The following is a 13,970-nucleotide window of genomic DNA, read 5'->3' as shown; positions in this document are numbered from 1 at the left end:
GACTGCCATTTGCCCATTGAATCAAAATTCCACCAGCAATTTTATCAGTGGTATCAATAATTGTATTTTAGGATCATAAATTTTGTTTCAAAAATTTAGTTCTGTTTTCATAGATTCTTACATTTCTCTTAGGATTTTAACTGTGCTTATTTTAATATGTTGATCTATTTGCTCTTTACAATCTATTTTCCAACATGAATTTTGGGGTGACAGTGATCATTCTCCTGTTTCCCACTGAATCTGCTTTTGGGTTGTGTCCCCTAGTTTAAGTTGCAGAGGTCTTCCTCTGGGGATGGGTAGACATGAAGTGTGTGGAGTCTCATGAAGAGAAAACACTTGTGCTTTGTCTTGCTGAGCCCAGAAACTTTCCTTTTAACCTGGGTATCATGAGAGTAATTTTCTTGATGCTTTCAGAAAAGCTGACAATCATAGCTGGCTTGGCTGGCAATCCCTGTGCATGTGGTGTCCAGAATGTCATGCCAGGGCCACCCCTTCTGCTGAATCTCCGGGGGCAGCTTCCCAGGCGGTAACTCCACTTCCTTCAGTGGGTTTCTTCCAAAGGATTTCTGGCTCTTTACTTCTTTAACCCACTCTCACATGCCTCCCATCTTTAAAAGATTACTTTTTAATTTCTGATGAAATATGACTTTCCCTTTCTCAAAGAGAATTTAACAAATCATTATTTCTTTTATATAATTACTAGATATATGAGGCAGGAAAGAAAGAGGAATTTTGCCTTGTATGTTGGATCTGCCATCTTGCTCAAATTCTCTATGATTTCTGTGGGGTTTAGAATATTAAGCAAATAAACACTTAATTAAATGACTCCATGAAAATATACTTCTGGATGAGACATCTTCAAACCTGATTTTAAACATGACCAGATTTTACTTACAGAATAATGTGAAGGATTTATTCTATTGATTCATGAAGCTGAAAATGAACAAACCTAACATTTAAATTATGATTTTCTGTAGCTGAGATGTCTCTTTCATAGCTCATTGAGTATTTTGTAGCGTATAACTGCCAGCATGGAAAGTCCCCATTCAGTGATTTTTATATGGATCTTTTTATTTAGAAAAATCGTCATCAACTGTTTTTATATGCAAACCTTCTGACAATTAAGTTTTATTTTTCAGATAATCTAAATTTCTTTTCTCTCCTACAGTACTTCTCATAACAATAATGCTTACAGTAATTTAACAGGGGTTTTACATTTGTAAACTGTAAAATGTTGTTGAGAGATGATACGCCATTTTAGTTTCACAGCCTGAAATCTTAAAATTTGATAAAGTTGTTGTTTGATCAATTCCAGAGCTTAAGGAAAACTAGACAACTACTTTCCTTTCACAGATAAGGTTAAAATGCTTATATCAGTCACCAGCAGTTTTTAAGCATTGCTAATAGCCTGTGAGTCCCATCTCCAGAACGTAGGTCAAGAAGCAATGGTATTCACTTGCTTCCGGTCTACTCTTCCATGGTAGGTACTTCTCTTCATTCATTTTTTTCCTTGAAAATCTTTCTGTACTAAGCCTGTTTTGCATATACAAACACATCCATGCACATTAAGAAAAGTGATGGTCATCACTTTAATAATTGCTCCTTCCTTCTTTCTCTTTCTTCTCTCTCTCTCAGGATCAGGACTGAATGCAGATTATTCATGAGGCAGATATCATGTTAAACAGGAATGTATGTCTTCGATATGAATAATGATCTCTAAAGAACAAAAAAAGCACTGCTTTCAAACATCAGTGACCTAGTCAGCACTTTATAAATGACTAGGGAAACTCAGTTTCTTACTCTGGAAAATGGAATTGATAATATTAAATATTTGGTGAAGAGTTATTTGGATGTGGAACCGCATGAATTATATTCGAGATATTGGTACCTGATAATTGCATTTCCAATAGGAATTACAATTAAGACTCTTTCAATATGACATACTTTTGATCATTTTAATTTCCTTTGTGATTGCAGAGAATGATAATTCTTAGGAGGACTTGACTCCAATTTTCACATTACAAAAGAAAAGTGTGGATAATGGAATGTTCCCGAGATGAGGAAGGTTGAACGTACAATCGCTTATTTCCCTCTTTTCCATTTCTGCAGTGGGGATGCCACCTGTGTTCAGCTCATTATAAAACTTTTAGCAAGAAGCTAATGAAATGCAAAGCTTTCTGTAAGACCAGCACTAGCCTTCCTATCAAATCATCTGAAATATTTATTTGCCCTCTTGAATAATTGATAGGGGCATCAGCTCTCCCGGTCAATTGATTTATTAAGGGACTGTTTGGAATTAAACAGCTTAAAGATATTAGATTTAGCAGTGATCTTGCTTGTTAGCATATTCATTTACCTACGGGAGCCCCCATTAGATATTGTTAATACATGACGTTTCCAGTCACAGCCTGGATCTCCTCAAATTGCATTAATGCCAGGCTGTTTAGCCACAGAATAACAGGTTTGATTGAGTGCTTGGGTTTGGTGTAATTAGATTTTCCTAGAAAAGGGGGGACTACTTTAATGCCATGTGCATTAAACGAGATATGTCATCAGCATTACTGTAATTGGCGAACAGGAGCACTGGAGACCTGGCTGCGTGTAGATGTTTGTGTTTATGGCTCACCCGTCCATTCGCATAGATGGCATATAATAGCCATGCTTACTTACATATGCATGACCCTGAAGGGAAAAAAAGAAGAAACTGACCTCTTTAATAAGCATCTCTTTTGAAAAAGGTGGAAAATTCTATCCTGAGTAATGGGATCAATTTTTCGTTTGTTAAAACTGCCAATTATTTCTCTTACTGAAAAGGTCATGTGGCTGGTTAATCAATGATGAAAATAGTAGGGGAATATATGTGGGTATATTCATGCTTTTGATTTGCATTTTCCTAAGACCGTTTGCTTCCACTTCCAATTGCTATTCTGATTTGGGCCACAACCACATTCTGAGAAAAACAGAGTTCTCTTTCTCCAATGCTTTCCTTAGGAATTACATCTTATTGTTCACACAGGAGCATATCGAAAATAAAATAATTTCTCTTGATTTCTCCCTGTTGGAGAGGATTCATTCTGTGTGCAAACAAGCACTAACTTTGCACACTAAAGCACAAATGCAACCCCATAGAGCAATCTGTATAGTGGATAGTTTAGTAGTATGAATGAGTTGATGACAGAGAAATAAGGTAGAAAGTCAATTTTTTTTTCTCATTTTCATTTTCTTTCTCCTTCTCTCCTCGCTAAACTTAGTGTCTTAGAGTTATATCTCAGTTGTCCACAACTTAAACTAGGAAGCCTTACTCAGCTCTGCCCTTCCTCTTTCTCTGAATTGCATTTATTTCAAATTTATCAAAATGTACATTGGGCCTTCTCCAACTCCTTAAGACCTCATTCACAATAATCCTAGGATAACAGCATTTCATTTTATTTTACACATATATTAAGAAGTGGTAATCAAACTTGTAGATCACTTTGTGATTTACAAGGCCTGGTGGACACGTAAGTTGCATCATTTACTGCAATTGCTTCGACATTTGGTTAAAGAATTTCAGCCCCAGGGAGATCAAGCACTTGGCCAAGCTCACAAAGCTAGTAGGAGTAGATTCAGAATTTAAATCACTTTGAATTCCAGGCCCTTTCCAAGGCCTCATTGATGACATTGACAACTAGCAGATATTTTTGGCTAAAAAATCTCCTTAGAGAGAAGGAGATCAATGCAAAAGAAGATCTCAGACAGAGTTAATTTTGATGATTATATAGGCTGAATAAACAGACATCCCTATTGCCAGTGCATAAAATTGATTGTTAAGGTAGGACGGACATTAGAGAAGAGACAATCACAGTTCTCATGGCTCACGTTTGATTTGGGGGGGGGTGTGATGGAGACAGAGACTAGGGAATTAGAAATCTTCTCCTTAAGTATAGGGAACATCATTTCTCTTAACACCAGAAGTGGTTGCTGGAGTTGGAGAGCTGTGGCAACTTTAAATATCTAGAGAGGGTTCACCTTACACACAGTTTCGCCCTGTTTTCACTTGGAACAGGGACAGAATGATAATATAACGCAAAGATGAAAGAAATAGTCCCTCCATGGCCCCAGAGTCTGATCATAGGCACTCTGAGAGAGGAGAAGTTTGGCACAAGAGCCTGTAATTCAGTTCTCTTGACCTCTTGTAGGACTGACATGATCCTACCTAGCTGTTGACGGAATTAAGGTAAAACGTTTTTTGTGCAAGATATTTATCTCCTCTTTATGATGTCATCCTGTGACTCAAAAGTAATATAATTCTTCATTTTAAAACACTTTATCATTAATCTTGATTACAAAAATAAAATCCAAGGTGAGTAAAGAGTATTTGAGATTATTTTTCCATTAAATTATCACTTTTTGATAGTTTCAGTGTTATTTACCATTTCTCAAACATATAGTCTTAATGGGATACATTGTCTCTAATAATGACTGTGTACAGAGATTACTGAAGATGCTACTTCTTGGAAAGGCAGATTTTAAGGGATTAGAACTCAGACGTGATACAATTTACTTCTTTTACTTAAAAACACACAGTGTTATATAAAAAAATACTATTATTATCTTTAAAAGAAAGCTGTTAAAACTGGCTTCTAAATGTGGATAATAAAATAGGCAGCCATGACCTATTCTGAATGTTGCTGGATATCGTTCATAGCCTCATAATGCAGCTATTTTTCAGGATAGCATTTACTTACCATAATTCTGCAATATTTCTTTTATGTAAATAGGTAAATACTTCTTTCATTCTCTAGAAAGATTATTATTTAGTATGAAACCCATGGCTGGCTTTATGGGAATGTAACCAGAGCAAGTCCCTCCCCGTGAGTTGTACCATAGGTCCTGGATGCAGTTTGGGGTCAGGTCTGATAAGTGTCTGTCCAGAGGGAGATTGGAGCAGAACAAAGTGGAGACATCTCTGCCCTGTTCTGTTGGCTTGAGGTGAGTTCCAAGGGCAAGTTTTCAGGTGCCAGTCTAGGTGTATGGCATGTCCTCTGAGGTTGCAGGTTCCAATCCACTGAGCGTGAGGTGGAATCGGGGCTGTCCTGAGGGGGAGGGAATCCAGCTCTTGCTTTGGACACTTGGAAAGCAAGTCCCAAGTTTTAGTTTTTTATTGGATCTTGCAAATTAAGTAGCCAGCCCTCAATTTTCACATAGAAAGGCTCGATATGAAGACCATTGTCGTCAAACATTAAATAGAATCATAGCCTCAGTGATGATGGATGTTCTACTCCCCACTCCCATCATGGATATAAACAATTTAGATTGAGCAATAAGAAAAATTAAGTGAGATGGCTACCTGTGTGGAAGTCCCTGTTGCGGTTTGGATCTGGAATGTTCCTACACAACCCTCATGGGCTCATGGAGGGGCTGTGCTCATGAATGGGTTCATCCCCTGATGAGTTCAGCGGCTGAGGGAGCTGCCAGCAGGCAGGGGTGTAAGAAGACGTTGGTCACTGGGTGCATGACCTGGAAGGGTACGTCTCTCTCCCTGGCTCCCCTTTGTTCCTGCTGCCAGGACACCATGAAATAAGGAGCTCTCCTCTGTCAGACCCTTCCACCATCCCCTTTCTGTCTTGAAGCCAGCTGACTGCACACTGAAAACCTGTGAGGCAAAATAAACCTATCCTCCTGTAAGTTATGGGTCAGATAATGCATTTGTGATGAGACAGTGACTAAGACAGTCTTTTAAAACAAGAAATTGATTAAATGTTTGCGAATTCTCCAGAAATAATGGGTTGACAGGTGAATTTGCTACATTTTTAGAGCTCTGTTTTCTCATGACCAAGGTGGAGATGATAATGATTGTTAATAACCAATGGAATTTTTCACACTTGTGTGAACGTCACTGATTTTTATCATTATCATGATGTCATACTGGCATTTCTGAAACAAATACAAACAATTCAACCTCTCTGCACTAATTTAAGTATCATCCCAGCTCCCAAAAGCAGTGTGTCTACAGAGCCACAGTGCCCTGAAATTCTTGCTTTTCTTTCTTCCCTTCCCTGAGCTTTCTTTCCTCCCTATCTTCTCTTGCTCCTGCCCTACTGGTGAGCAGCATCGGCATCACCATAATCAATGAGCCGCGCTGCTGTAGGGACCTCAGATAAAGATGCCATATGCCCCTCATGTTTCAGTCCCTCCAACAACAATGTCAGATGTTTTTCATAAGCGACAGGGCCATTTGAGAAAGAAACTACACACATACTTGCCAATTTTCTCTGAGATCTATCATCTACCTGTGAGAGAAATTAAGTCTGAAAGCTTTTAAAGTTTTATCCTTTTGATTAAAAAGTCCCACTTCTTTTCCTCCTTTAAAATAAACTTGACTCATCTTACTCCGAAGAAGGATCGGATTGGGTGTTCTAAGGCTGGACAACCCCTTCTCAGAGCCCGACAGGGTGAGTGTCTTCCAGTGAGTCCTCCGGACCTAGGTCTACACTTTCATTCATGGTCAGCTAGTCAGCTGCTGTGAGCCCGGTATTCCCTATCTGTGGAGTTCATTGCTGTCTCCTTCTACTCCGCTGTGGTGACCCTGTACTTGGAAGACTTCATTCTGCCTGTCTTGGAGCATTTCTCCAAGTTTTCAGAGTCCGTTTGAATTATATACCTGTGTTCTGGAGTTGCAGCTGGGCTTCTGTTTGGTTCAGAGCACAAACACAACGAATAGGTTCCACATGAAAACATTTCCATGGTGAAAACTGCAAAGTATTTTTGATTACCTGTTTAACATATTACGGAAATTTAAAAATCAAGAAATTACAGGTATATAGGACCATCTCTATATCTGTAAATAGGTAGGTAGAAGGCAAGATATGTGTGGATACTTGGGTGTATGGTGTGAGATTTATTCTTCTGAATTAAGAAAGCAATTTGAAAAAGTGACATGTTTCTACTAAACAGCACATATCAAGAGTTGTTGTGCTCCTTCCGATTGATCCCACCTATTCCAGGGATTTAGATTACGTTATGCACATTACTCACTCTGACAAATGAATTGAACAAAATACTGTTTGCATTCATAGTTTGATGTTTTATTTAGAAGCACAATCCTCATTGCACATCCAATTAAAAAAAAAGGGGTGAGGGAAATAAATTGTCTCAAATATTCATTTTATTTTTCAGGAGAACAGAGCATGTCTTTTTTAAGGAATGTGAATGTTTCTTCCTCCCCAACTCTTCACCCAACTCCCTCTTGATCTTAACTTTGACCTTCCTGGATTTTTTCTTTCTCGTGTCTTTATGAGAGGGGAGTGAGGCGCAGCCACGTGTCTGCGGTGGCGACAACAGTCAGCCGAGGCAGAGCCTTAATCACTGTTTACTGATTTAGTCCGTTTTACTGGCAGGCAGTGCTCTTCTGGAGAGCTGTTTTCCTGGCGGGGTGCAAGCACTCCTTGCAGGGGCAAAAGTGCACGTCTCCAGGCTGCCTGCTCCTCCCTGGCACTGTCTCACCACCTCTGGCAGGGCCACCTCTCAGAGGCAATGGGCCTGGGTGTTGCCTCGGCCGCCGAAGGTGCTCATCTAGTGGCGGTGTTAATGAGAACTGGATAGAAGCAGGAGCAGGGCGCAAAGGATCCACGGGGCATCCACACAGTACCTACGGCAGACCGAGCCAACAAGTTTCACACTGTGTCTCTGCTCATGCGGTGAAAACAATTGAAAACGCCAGATCAGGGATTATACCTTTCCCTCTGATGATAGACTGGGGTTTTTGTTTGTTTGGTTTGGTTTATTTACACCACGTTGGGGGGTGTAGGAGTTGTTGCCTCCTTTTCTCCTTGTTTCGTCTTACAGTTGTGCTTATGCTACCCTTAAAATAACAGATGAGACCTGAAAAAGAAAGAAGGCCAGCCAGGAATCGCTCACGTTTCTTCAACTGTTGTTCGGTCACCTTTCATAATCTCCTTCCCAGCTCTCCTAGTTTCTATGGGCAACACCTGAACTCCTCTTTTGATTGGCAAATCCAGATAGTCACAGAAGTGGGTGCCCTGACACCCAGATAAAAGGGAAATGGGAACCATGGGCTTTGGAAAACTCAGCTAGTATTTGTGTACATCCAACTGATCCAGGGCTGTCCTAGGTAACTACGCTGAGTCTCATTCACAAGGTTGCAATTCATTCCATTCACAGATGTTATTTTAGAATCTGCTCAGGTTGAGAGGATACATCAGTTAGGTTTTCCTGGCACTGAGACTAAGAAAATCTAAGGGCCTGGATATCAACCAGGGACAGGAGTTACCAGGACTCTGACTAAAGTAAGCTATGTCAGCTCCATCAGGCTCCACTCAGAGCAATCCCCCAAAAGAAAATGTCCCTTCCCTCCTGGGCTACTCAGTCTTCTGCTGTGGAGTCCAGATGTTTCAGGTCTGTTTTCCAGTCCTGTGCTCTGTGCATTTATTTATTCAAAGGACTATCTTACCTAGCCCCAATACAATGCTCAACATTAGGTTGAAAAGCCATCATTGTGCTTCGCTGCTATGGTTGAGGAGAGACCCTTGGTGTTGGACACTTTCTGGGACGGCTTCTGTTCTCTTGCCATCCATGCTACCTTTGGTCCCAACCAGAGAGCTCTGTCACGTCTCGTCCACAGTCAGTATCCTCCTCCTCCCACTGCAGTACCTAACAGGCAGAGTACAGTCACAGCATTTCTTCTTCACACTGAATGGTCTCCTTGGCCATCGAAGAACTCTTTGTACAATCTTTGTATCTGCCCTAGATGCCATGGAGAGATTTGAGAATGATTTGAATCTCTATAGAGCATCTTGAAAATATCCCTTATAGATTTCACTTGCTATCTTAGAACACTCCATCCATTTTTAAAGCAAGAACCTACGAATGCATACTACTTCTAGATCATTAGGATATATGAGGAACTCTTCCAGGGAAATATTCCTTTCTAATCTCAGTAAGAGGTCCTCTGACCTCTTTATGATTATTATGAATAATAATAGTAATATTAATGAAAAATTCCTAATGCCCTTATCAATAGCCATCAGGTGTTTCTATTTTTAAGGACAAAGTTTGAGAAAATTACAGAAACATCTGGCAAACTGAAGTCTTGCTTTAACCCTACTACTCACTGATTTCATATGATGTAATATGTGTTAATACTAAGTGCATTTGAGCAGGCCCCCAGGATACATAGTTAGTACCTTAGACACACAGAGGCAGACACTAGACCGCTGTTTCCTGCTCTCCATAACTGTTTGTAGGTAATGGACATGGAATCAAGGGCTCTCTGAGTCACCAGGGACATTTTTAGAGTTGTTAACTGCTTTGCTACAAAGCGAGGGCAAAGCTGATGCAAAATCAACTAGGAGTATCTCTCAGAAGTACATATATTACCTTTCTAGACAGTGATGATTCAGGATTTTTGAAGAACTAAATTATCACAGGGATGTTTACATCTCTACACGAATCTCTAAACAATGTCTCAAGTTTAAAGTTTTAATTTTCTCTTTTCCTACTTAAAGTATACTTAAGTAGATAATATACTTAAAGTAGATGATAATATCAGAGAGAGAGAGAGAGGGAGAGAATGAACTAGAAAAAGAAAGGAAGGCAAGGTGATCACCTTCAAAGCTTTTCTTTTCTCTTTCTTTCAAATGACACAATAGAATTTTTTTTCCTAAAGTTGTATTAGGGATTCACTTAAGCAGAAATGAACTGTAATATGCAAATAGTTCTAATTGGACTGCTAATAGAGCGTGTCTTTGTTGTTTTTTTGTAGGGAGTTTTATGCCTATGTAATCAGTGCAGACAGCCGTTAAGTAAATGAAGAGGCAACTAACAATGTCAGAAAAGAGACCGGGCGGTTCCGGCTGACACTACCCTAATCTTCCAGGACCCATTAAATGGCAGTTTCAACGCATTACCTACCATAACATCCTTGAATATCACTGATTTTATTTGCAGTATCAAACATTCCATTTCATGCCCCATTAACAGTGGGAGCCTGAGCTTTTTGACGCAGCTAAACATTTTACTAACTACCTGGACTAAGTAACCAATTAACTTTTGGAGACAATACGGCCAATTAAGCGCGAAAAGGTAAGGCTGTCATCCCCCACGAAAATTGAATTTCCTTTTCCTGATGGCACTTATTGTCGCTGCTCAATTGTTAATGGGGATCCGGTCCCTATTAAAGTATGAAGGCAAAGCAGAATGGAAAAGTTCAGGGGACTTGGTTCCTAAAGAGTAGGTCACAAAGTGTCCCAATTGGCCACTAATTCAGTTAACTTTTCTTCATGCCAGATTACTTATTGGATGTGACTGTAGCAAGGCTGTAATATGACATTTTGTGTTAGTACATTGCACAATCTGGTAGCTTCTGAGGAATCCACAGGCCCAGGGCTGTAGTTTAAGACCTTATAGGGGAGGCTTGGAAAAAACATTTTTTTGACAGAAGAAAGATCAGTGTCTGACACGATATTGCTGTGTTTATCACTGGTGTGAACTCTTCTGAGAGAAAAAAAAAAAAATAACCAAACCCGTAGATAGAGAGGTGTGTTCCAAATTCACCCTCTGTGGTTTGGAAAGTCATTTTCTAAACGGCAGATGAGGTCTCGGGTGGCGATTCGGCTCCGTGGATTGGACTCCAGTTGACTGGGATGGAGCACATGTAATGAACGTGGATATCACATTTTGAAAGCTTGAGGCAAATTTTCTCCCCTTGGTAGGAGTCGTTCATCTTTAGAGGTATAGAAGAAAATTTGTCCTGCAGGGCAACTTCCATAGACCTTGCATGAGTAAAAATCAGGAAGCTTATATAGAGTCATAGCCCAAACGTTGAACTCAGATTCGTATGTTGTTTTTTTTTTTTAAAGCATCACATCACATCAGCTTTGTGAAAACTCAAGTGTTTTAAATGTGAAGAGAAGTCAAAGATTGTGTGAAATGAGGAAAGAATAGAGTTCCTATGCTGATTATTTGAACTTGACATTGTTATGAAAATGTTAGGGCTTGGCTATTCAATATTGTCAAATCAGTTCTGCAATGATACAAATTTGTGACATTTATCTAAAGCCTGTTTACAAATACTTAAAACCTGAGTTGGTCTTAAAATTCATAAATAAGGTAATGATCTAAATTATGTTTAGAATTATTAATTTCCTGTATTGTTTTAATGGTAAAAGTCTTTGGTACCCACAGAACAGCTGTTGAATTGCCATGGGGGAAAAATCCATATGCTTCACTGTTATATTAGTATCCTATCTTACTATTTTATGTTGTTTCTGCCAGATTTTATGGTGATGGGAAACAAAGCACCAAAAGGATTAATGTTATATCTTTTCAAATGTAAGTGCCTTTGAAGAATTTCATAAGAATTGTTACTTGCAAAGAAGATTTAAAACAAGAGATGGCTCCCCTATTTTAGTATGGATCAATTAATAACGTGGATAGAAATTCTCATTTGAAAGTTTCCTTGGATTTTAATATCTTTTCTCAAGAGACACAATTTTCTCTGCAGAAGTGATTGCTGTGGGCTATTTATTTTAGCAATTTTCCCATGGCAGTGGATGATTTTAAAATGATTACAATAGTTTGAACTTCCTGTTATTTAAGATAGAGGAGTAAAGCCAGATCACAAATGCTTCCCCCTCCCACCCTTCAACTTCGCTGCATGAGAATAAGGAAAACAAACAAGTAATGACAAAATTACATCAGCAGCACTCAAAATGTGGAGAGGGCTGGCGGCCAAAACTTCCAATAACCCATCGCATGAAGACACAGGAGATTCCCAAGCCTCTCAGCCCTCACCAGAGCCAGGAGAATTGGTGTTGAGATTGGTGGTTGTGGCGAGGCCAGATGGGTGAATGCAAGTGCTCTTTATCCTGCCTTCTGCACCAGAACGGGAGAAGCCAAAAGCCCCTTGCTTTGAGTTAATGAGGAGTAAAAAATGAAGGTGAAATGAACAGTGTATACTATTGCAGGTGCAAAAACGTGTCTGGATCCTATGCTATATCCCCAACTAGAGGAAGATGGGTCTTGAAAAGCCAACTTTGACAATAATAAGAAAGAGGACAGATACCGGGTGTAGCCACCAAGGTTGAAAACAAATTCTATCCTGAAGACATGGGCTACACAAATTGTACTCTTAGGAAAAGTCATAGGAGGTGGGTCAGGTAAGGGAGGAGGACACTGATTCCATGGAAGAGAGGAACAAAACCATCCTGATGTACTAATCAGGAAGTAAAGCACTTAGAAGAAGCAGTAGGTGAATATTTTATTCTGAATATTTTCTTGCACTGTAGTTTTAAACACAGGGTCCCCACACTGAGCTATATACCCAAGCTGTTTTAAAAAAACTTTTATTTTGAGACGGGGTTTTTCTAAGTCACTAAGCTGCCCAGGCTACACTTGAACTTTCAGTCTTCACCCTGCCAGCTTCAGCCTCCCAGAGTGCTGGGCTTGAAGGCATTTGCCCCACAACACCCCTGGCTTAGGTGAATATTTTAAATCATAGTGGAGTGGGCAGGTCTTGCTAACAAACACCAAATGCATGTATTTTTATACTTGATAAAAAATATTCCCCAAAACAACAATAAAAGTACTAATTTTAAGAAATATAAAGATAGAGTCAACTTAGGAAAAAATAAGTTCATCACTTGACCAAGCCTTTTTTGTTTGTTTGTTTTTAGTGAATAAAAATTCTGATGAATCAATTTTAAAAGGACACCAGAAATTTACAAAGGCATCAGTAAAATGCCCAATAAATATATTTAGTTTCTCCATTTTATTCACAATTTTTAAAAGTGCAAATAAAGTTAACAGCAGGTTACTATTATTCATCTCTCTCTCAAGACTAATGCCATGGTGGATTTCTCCCCAGAACCAGAGCGCCAGGCAGTGGGCTGCTGTCTCCTCCATACTTTATGGCAAGCAACTTGATGATGTATTTCCATTTTCAAAATAAATACTCAGCTGGGAGTTCTGCAAGTCACTCACACACACACATGTGTGCACACACACACACACACCTTTCATATATATGACTGCAAAAATAATCTTAAAATATTTTGGCAACAACCGAAGTGTCTAAAATAGAGAAATGTTAAATTATGATAAACTCTGCTGAATACAAAAAATAGGTATTTTAAGTAGCAAAATCAAGTGCTCATGACATATATATATATATATATATATATACCTATCATATATAGCTATATATGATTTCTTTTTCTGATGTGTACATGATAATCTTTATTAGGTATGCCATAAATGCACACATATATTGTGCGTAAATACAGACACAGAAATACATACCTACCCATATGTGTTGCATTTGTGAATGTTCAGGGGTTTTGCAATAAATCGTAAGAAATGAGGTATGCTAATTGCATTTATGCTTTGGGGCTTTTGTTGAGAGGGAGTATTCCACCTTCTAATTTGTGTATTCTTTGTATACTTTGTATATTATGTCTCTGCATGCTTTCCTATTATAAATTAATGTCAGCATTGCTAATGAGGCCATTAAGCTTATGGAGATATTTGGCATATTTGAGAGTTTTATTCTTTATACTTCTTACTGTAAACAATTAAAACTACTTTTTTATAAAAATAGTAGCTTTTTTTGTATTAAATTCTTTTATTGGTACATTGTAAGTATACAACACAATTACATTTCTCATTGGGAATTGTACCTTTATATAATGCATCTTTGTTCTTATTTTTTTCCCCATTCCTAGCCCTCCCTTCACGCCCTCCACCCTTCCCTATTTACAAAGACTTTATTTCCATTTTTTCCATTTCTCACCATTTTTCCTTTCCCTTCTTTCCTTTCCCCTGTGCCTCCCACTATCCCTACCCCTTTGGACCTTTTATTCCTATTTTACATTATCGACTATTCATTCTAATAATTGGTACATTTTAGATATACAATATAATGACATTCATCATTGGAAATTTGCACCTTTTCTGGGTATCAATGTGCTTTC

At 38.8% G+C, this 13,970-nt stretch overlaps 1 long non-coding RNA gene across 1 annotated transcript in view; it reads left to right on the top strand.

Annotated features, from left to right (window-relative positions):
- Window positions 1-13,970, top strand: part of LOC110350729 (uncharacterized) — a 37,033-nt gene that overhangs the window by 13,353 nt on the left and 9,710 nt on the right. The window lies entirely within an intron of this gene.

This window comes from Heterocephalus glaber, unplaced genomic scaffold (genome assembly GCF_053883595.1).
Source record: "Heterocephalus glaber isolate CG9 unplaced genomic scaffold, H.glaber_assembly_v1.0 deba00001531, whole genome shotgun sequence".
Taxonomy (NCBI): Eukaryota; Metazoa; Chordata; class Mammalia; order Rodentia; family Bathyergidae; genus Heterocephalus; species Heterocephalus glaber.
This window is presented reverse-complemented; position numbering and strand designations above follow the sequence as displayed.